The following is an 8,014-nucleotide window of genomic DNA, read 5'->3' on the forward strand; positions in this document are numbered from 1 at the left end:
AGAAGATTTTGAATGTTCGTAGCAGAAATGATAAATGTTTGAGGTGACGGATATGCTATTCACCCTGATTTGATCACTTCTAGGTATTAAAATGTCACTCTGTACCCCATAAACATATACAGTTATTACATACCAAATAAAATTAACTGAAAAAGCTTTTGATGTTGATCACACAATGAAATGATAATCTTTTGAATATATTAGGTTAAATAAAATATATTATTAAAATTAATTTCACTGGCTTTCTTTTTACTTTTTTAGTGTGACTATAATAACATTTTACATTACATGTGTGGCACACATTACATTTCTATTAACAGTACTCGATCATTTTCTGATTTTTACAATTTTGGAATATCTAATAATCTTAGTTTATTATCTGGAGGGAAAAGGTTACATTTTAATCTTACATCATATTTCCAAAACAAATCTTGCTTTTTAAAAAAAATTTTAAAAATTAAATAATGCTATAAAAATACTATAAGAAAATATACATGGGCCGGGCGCGGTGGCTCAAGCCTGTAATCCCAGCACTTTGGGAGGCCGAGACGGGCGGATCACGAGGTCAGGAGATCGAGACCATCCTGGCTAACACGGTGAAACCCCGTCTCTACTAAAAAATATAAAAAACTAGCCAGGCGAGGTGGCGGGCGCCTGTAGTCCCAGCTACTTGGGAGGCTGAGGCAGGAGAATGGCGTAAACCCGGGAGGAGGAGCTTGCAGTGAGCTGAGATCCGGCCACTGCACTCCAGCCCGGGCAACAGAGCGAGACTCTGCCTCAAAAAAAAAAAAAAAAAAAAAAAAAAAAAGAAAATATACCTGACTATACATGAAAGGGAAAGCATTTTTGAAATATATCAAAGGCAGAAAGGTTAAAGGAAAATACTGATAAATTGGAATACATCAAAAATTATGTTGCAAAAAATGCCATATATAAAATCAAAGTGCAAACCAAAATAGAGGAAAACTGTACGTGACATTTATAGGAGATCAAAAGTCAATATTCTGGGACAAAGGAGATTGTCACATCCCACCCTTAGCTTTCTCCTTTTCCCAGTGAAGAATTCTGGTGAACAAGGATGTAAATATTACCCAAACCTTGAGTAAAGTCTAAAACGTATATGATACTTTGTGCATTTTTTAGAAGATATTAAGGAAAGAACCTAGATTATTTATCTCGCTCTACATGCTATAATATATGTATTGCATGATGTGGTGGCAAAACAATATGTAAACTTACCTGTTTCAGGTGGGATCAAATTCTCCTTCTATGAGAGATGTGACAAGAAAAACTGAAGAGTGTTTGCCAACCTTGGGAAAGTCAATTTTCACAAATCTTGAGGAAGGTACAGCGTAAGTCCAATGGCCATGAAAGGAGGTACAATTCATTGTGCCCCAAATATTAAAGGGCAGAGTGATCTCAGCTGATATCTACATTTCAACATATAAATAGTTCATTTACAAATCAATAAGAATAATATAGGTTCATGAATAGAAATATTAGCAAAGGGAATGACTAGGAAACTTATCAAATAACATACAAATAAATAGTCATAAGAATGTTAAAGATGGAAAATTGATTGAAAGAAAGGATGGATTTGAAACAGGATGAGGAGCCGTTTGAGCCATCATTAGAAAGAGGAAAGAATGGAGAGTCTCTTCCTATCCTAGAACGTTTAGAAATTGGAGACTTTCCTTCAGTGTATTCTCGCGAATGTATTTTTTTTTTTTCCTTTTTTTTTTTTTTTAGACACAGAGTCTCGCTCTGTCGCCCAGGCTGGAGTGCAGTGGCCGGATCTCAGCTCATTGCAAGCTCCGCCTCCCGGGTTTACGTCATTCTCCTGCCTCAGCCTCCCGAGTAGCTGGGACTACAGGCGCCCGCCACCTCGCCCGGCTAGTTTTTTGTATTTTTTAGTAGAGACGGGGTTTCACCATGTTAGCCAGGATAGTCTCGATTTCCTGACCTCGTGATCCGTCCGTCTCGGCCTCCCAAAGTGCTAGGATTACAGGCTTGAGCCACCGCGCCCGGCCGAATGTATTTTTGTTTTGTTTTTTGTTTTTTTGGTCAACTGGGATCTTGCTGAATGTCTGAGTACTGTGTTAAGCCCCGGGAGGCTCTAGGACATTCAACCAGTCTGTGACCCCAGGGAAGTGTTCCATTGCCCACTGCAACTGCAGACCATGGATGCCACAAATCATCTGTATGGACCTCCCAACAATGGTAGGCCTGTATCTGTGTTGGTGTGTTGGGGGAGGAGGTGGCACTCAAATCCTGAACAACTATTCACCAGAATTCATCTGATTGTCCAGGTCCCTGAATCCTAGAGTGGTGTGGGTGTCTTACAATTTATGAATGAAAGTATTAGACATGAGGTAATCTTTAAGTTCCTTTTAAGGCCTAATCCATTAAGCTATATTTAGACCATCAGACTAATCATCTGGTTTTTATAACATTATTTTGTTACCAACTTTAGATCTAGGTTTGTTCTGCTTGCATGCAGTAAACCAATCACTGTGACACCGGTTTTGCAAAAGAGGAAAGATTTGCTCACAAGGCTGCCAAGCAAGGAAGCAGGAGAACAACTCTCAAATCCACCTTCCCAAAGATAAGGCTTAGCTATATTTATGGGTTAGGGAAGTGGGGTGGTCTAAGGCATGGGAAAAAGTGATTGACAGTGGGGAAAAAAGTAACAGGTTTATTCTGGGCAAGCATAGCCAGGGTTCATGACATTACATAGGACATATAAACCAAAAACAGTGGCATTAGCATGATCTGAGGTGTCATTTCTGGTCTTCTGACATCAGAAGGCCATTTCTCAGGCACTTGTGGAGGCCTAGTTGAAGAGCCAGTGACCTTAACTGGTTTGAACTGGACAGGAGCTGGCCCAAGTTCCTGAAAAACAACTGAAGCAATCATTACTGTGGTGAACTATGAATGTTATTTATAAAGTAGCCAGTGAAGATTAAGTTTCAGTGTTCAGCAGAGAGGCATTCAACTACTGTGGCCTTCAGCTTCATGAAAAAAGAAAAGAAATAACAAAAAGCAAGCCACCAAAAGCAAGCAGGGCAGACAGACCTGATCAAATTAACCCTTTGGTTTCCATTTTGCCTGCGGTTTGGGGTTCTGAGATACTAATACAAATTATTTCACTTTGTACACTATATGGGATGCTTTCTTCCCAAAACAGTATAAGTTTTATAATTTTAGTCATATTTGAAGTGCCCTAAGATAGCTTCTCAATTAATTCCTTTAACAGATTTTTTACTAAGCATCTATTATGTGCCAGACACTGTAGAACAGTGTGAAAGACAGACATGGTGTTTGCTCCCAAAAAACTCATGTGTTAGTGAGGACAGCAGGGAATAAATAATACAAATATAATATCATATCAGGAAGTGATAGAAAGAAAAATAAAGCAGATTAAAGAGTGATGACAGAGGCTTACTATTTTAGATAAGCTGGCTAGGCAAGGTCCCTGGCAGGGTGACTGAATTTTAGAATAACTACTCACATATGTATATAATATTTATTAGTTAACTTCTACTCTTAAGATTTTTCAGTATTTCAGCACATCATTTTTTTTTATTCCTTTGCCTGATTTAACACAGATATCCTATTATAAAAGTATTTATGATTCCAGCTTTTCCCATAAACCATATTTTAATGATTTTCTGTTTCAAACCCTTTGGGACAACCTTTTAAAATATATCATATTCCTTAAGTATTTCCATATTGTTAGATACTTAAATTATTTCTAGTTTCTTGCTATTATAGATAACATTGACGTGAACCTCATTTTTAAATAAATCTTCAAAAATGTTTGAAGTATTTCTTAGATTTCCAGAAGTGTGATTTACATATAAAAACTATTTAAAATAATAGTTTAAAATAATTTAAAATATATACACAATGAATCATTTTAAGGAATGAATATTTTCATAACCAAATACCCAATATTGTCTATCTATAAACCGTCTGACTATGTCTGTGTAGACATATATGTATTTACCATCTATTTAGCTAGCTATTATTTATATGACTGTATCAGTCCATCATCTACCTTTACCTATTATTTTAAAAAAATAGGCCAGGCACGGTGGCTCACGCCTGCAATCCCAGCACTTTGGGAGGCCGAGGGGGGCGGGTCATGAGGTCAGGAGATTGACAGCATCCTGGCTAACACGGTGAAACCCTGTCTCTACTAAAAAATACAAAAAATAAGCCGGGTGTGGTGGCGGATGCCTGTAGTCCCAGCTACTCGGGAGGCTGAGGCAGGAGAATGCTGTGAACCCGGGAGGCGGAGCTTGCAGTGAGCCGAGATTGCGCCTCTGCACTCTAGCCTGGGCGACAGAGCGAGACTCCGTCTCAAAAAAAAAAAAAAAAAAAAGAAAAAAGAAAGAAAAAGAAAAAAATAAGCTTGCTATGTCACTTGAAGATTTAAGTCTCAACACCTTCCAAATCCAAATAATTTTAAATTATTTAAATGTTTAGGTATGTAATCCAACGTCTCTAATTTTGGTTCACATTTGATTAACGAACTGTTTCTCCCAAAGTAATTCTCCTCCCTTATATTTCTAATATTGCTTTGTCAAATAAACATGAGGTTTCTACACGAATCTTTTTTTCAGTAACAGTGCTCATTGCTGAGAAGATTTATGCATTGAACACAAAGAGAATAGCTGACCCTTCAGAGACATCTCCTGAAGCTGCCATGGTGAGGGGTGGATTGCTGAAAAACCACAGCTTGTCGGGGAGGATGCTGTCCACATTGGAGGACTTCACGTTTTTACCCATTGCATATCACTGCCAGGGACTGCACTTGCATGGATATATTCCATTTGCATATGGAATCTATCATCTCCTTCCCTTAGCAGAGTCTGTACCAGGACAGATACACAGATCATACTTGAAATAGTAGCTTCTTATTTTAACAAATTTAGCTTGTAAACAAGTGTGCACCAGGTCTTAATTTCCATTTATTAATTTTTCTACTCCCGCCATTGTTATATCTTGAAGTTTCCAGCTTACAAAAAATCTACAATAAAACAATGAATATCTGTATGCCCATCACCTCAATTCACCAATTGTTAGCATTTTGCTGCATTTGCTTCTCTATGTATGTGTATATGCACACACACATACATACCAGTATACATACATGTACATGCATGTATACACATATATATACACATGCACGTATACACATACATATGCACATACAAATGTATACACACATATACATATATAAATGAACATGTGCACACACACCCATATATGTAAACTCATATATAATTAATACATATCCATATATCTAAAAAATGAATGATTTGTAAGTTGTGGACATCATGATCCTTCACCAGGGCTAGGAACAGGATTAGGTGAATGAGACAAAAAATTTAAGAGGGCAACAAAAAGTCATTAATGTGCATATTTTAGTGCACCATTTTGAAAAGTCAATGTTAAGGCAAAAAGCCCATGATAGCCAAAATAATAAATTTTTAAATAAAGACAGGCTCTTGTTGCTTATGTCCCTGCATTATTGTGCAATGAGAATAGTGTTTCCAATCAGCCCCTGGTTCTGGGATATGTGGCTGCTGGGTTTACGAGGAGTGACAATGCCATGCAAACAGATTGGGCAACGCAGGCTTTATATATACTCATGTGTTTTGACTGCACAGCTTACATTAACTTTTTATACTTGGTGCAAAACATGCATAAAGGCATACATTTCCCTTTTGGCCTCTTGCTCCCATATGGTTCAGCACAGAGCAGTTCAGTGTGCATCTCCTAAGAACACAGAGATTCTCCTGTGGAACTGTGGTGTAGTGATCACACACAGGAGGTTTGACACTGATGCACTACAACTATCCAATATATATCCACATTTAAGTTCTCACACACACTGGTGGCATTAATGATATCTTTTCGGGCATGTTCCACCATTCAGGATCTCTTTGAGAGGATCATGCATTGAATGTAGTTACCAAGTCTCTTTATTCTCCTTTAATCTAGAAAGCGATGCCGTTGGCATTTTTGAAGAGTCCAGCCCCATTGTTATGTGATTGTCTCTCAATTTTGATCCACCTGATTGTTTCCTCGAGAATACTGCATAATGTCAGATTTTTAAAAAAACACATTCTTATTTGTCTTATTGTACTGCTTGGCGGAGTAGGACTGACTGACTTCTTTCTAAAGCAGTAGAAGCAGAGTATTCCATGTTGCTGAGCAGATGTATTCCTTTTAGGCGTTAAAGGTTTTGTGCTAGAAAAATTGCCAGCTGAAATGAGTAGACGCTTCAGCTCCTGGACCAACTTTGACTGATTGGAAGTGATTTTAAAGGCTCCCCCAAGGTGTCAGTGTAACTGAGCATCCCAGCCTCAAAATGCATTTTAAACCTTTTTATTTTCTGTCTTGCTTTCAGCCTTGAAACATACTTTGAAACTCGTTGTTTCTCTCTTTTCCATGAGGCACTTTTGTGAACAGTGCTCACTTATCTAATCATATGCTTGCTTAGAAATTCCAGGGGGCAATTTTGAAACAAAAAAGGCACAGAGACCCAGCAGCAGAATCCTCCTGCTTGGGGGAGTTATGAACAGTTAGCCCACCACTACCGCGCAGAAGTGAGGATGACAAAAACTGGACTTCCGGACCGGCAAGTACTCAAGATAGCCATGGGCAAGAGACACACAGAGTTCTTCCCTCCCTTGATATTCCCGTATTTTCCCACACCTTTTTCCTGCATAAATCCCTTCACTCAACCCAAAAAGTTGGAATGGTCTTTCAAAGGGGAGCCATTATCCACCTGGTAGTGTGTCCATAGTTGGTTCCTTCCAGTGGGTTCTTGGTCTTGCTGACTTCAAGAATGAAGCCATGGACCTTTGTGGTGAGTGTTACAGCTCTTAAAGGTGGCATGGACCCAAGAATGAGCAGTAGCAAGATTTATTGTGAAGAGTGAAAGAACAAAGCTTCCACAGCATGGAAGGGACCCAAGCAGGTTGCCGCTGCTGGCTGGGGGTGGCCAGCTTTTATTCCCTTATTTTTCCCCACCCACATCCTGCAGATGGTCCATTTTACAGAGTGCCGATTGGTCCATTTTCAGAGTGCCGATTGGTGCGTTTACAATCCTTTAGCTAGACACAGAGCACTGATTGGTGCGTTTTTACAGAGTGCTGATTGGTGCAATTACAATCCTTTAGCTAGACACAGAGCGCTGATTGGTCCATTTTACAGAGTGCTGATTGCTGCGTTTACAATCCTTTAGCTAGACACAGAGCGCTGATTGGTGTGCTTTTACAGAGTGCTGACTGGTGCATTTACAATCCTTTAGCTAGACACAGAGTGCTGATTGGTGCATTTACAATCCTTTGAACACAGAGTGCTGATTGGCGTGTTTTTACAGAGTGCTGATTGGTGCATTTACAATCCTTTAGCTAGACACAGAGTGCTGACTGGTGCATTTTTACAGAGTACTGATTGGTGCATTTACAATCCTTTAGCTAGACACAGAGCACTGATTGGTGCGTTTCTACAGAATGCTGACTGGTGCGTTTACAATCCTTTAGCTAGACACAGAGCGCTGATTGGTGCATTTTTATGGAGTGCTGATTGGTCCTTTTACAATTCTTTAGCTAGACACAAAAGTTCTCCAAGTCCCCACTCGACCCAGGAAGTCCAGCTGGCTTCAACTCTCAGTAGCATTTGGATAAAGTTGATTTCCTTTCACCATACCTCCCGCTTCTTGAGCTTTCAGCTTCTTAGCAGCTGGACTTGAGCCAGCTACACTGGGGAGGAAAGAGTCTCCTAAACCATGCCTGAGGTGTGCCTTGGACAGCTAACTGAGGGGCAGGGCAGAGGCCCTGGCTAGTGTGAACACTGCTCCTGGTGAGGAATGATTGTGGCCTTATCTTCTGCTGCAGGCAACGATCATTCTGTTTTCCAACCTAACCTGTGCCAATTTCACTGAACATCCAGACACACACGCTGACACGCACCAAGGCTGACTAGAAGTTGGTAA

The sequence above is a fragment of the Piliocolobus tephrosceles genome, chromosome Y (assembly GCF_002776525.5).
Source record: "Piliocolobus tephrosceles isolate RC106 chromosome Y, ASM277652v3, whole genome shotgun sequence".
NCBI lineage: Eukaryota > Metazoa > Chordata > Mammalia > Primates > Cercopithecidae > Piliocolobus > Piliocolobus tephrosceles.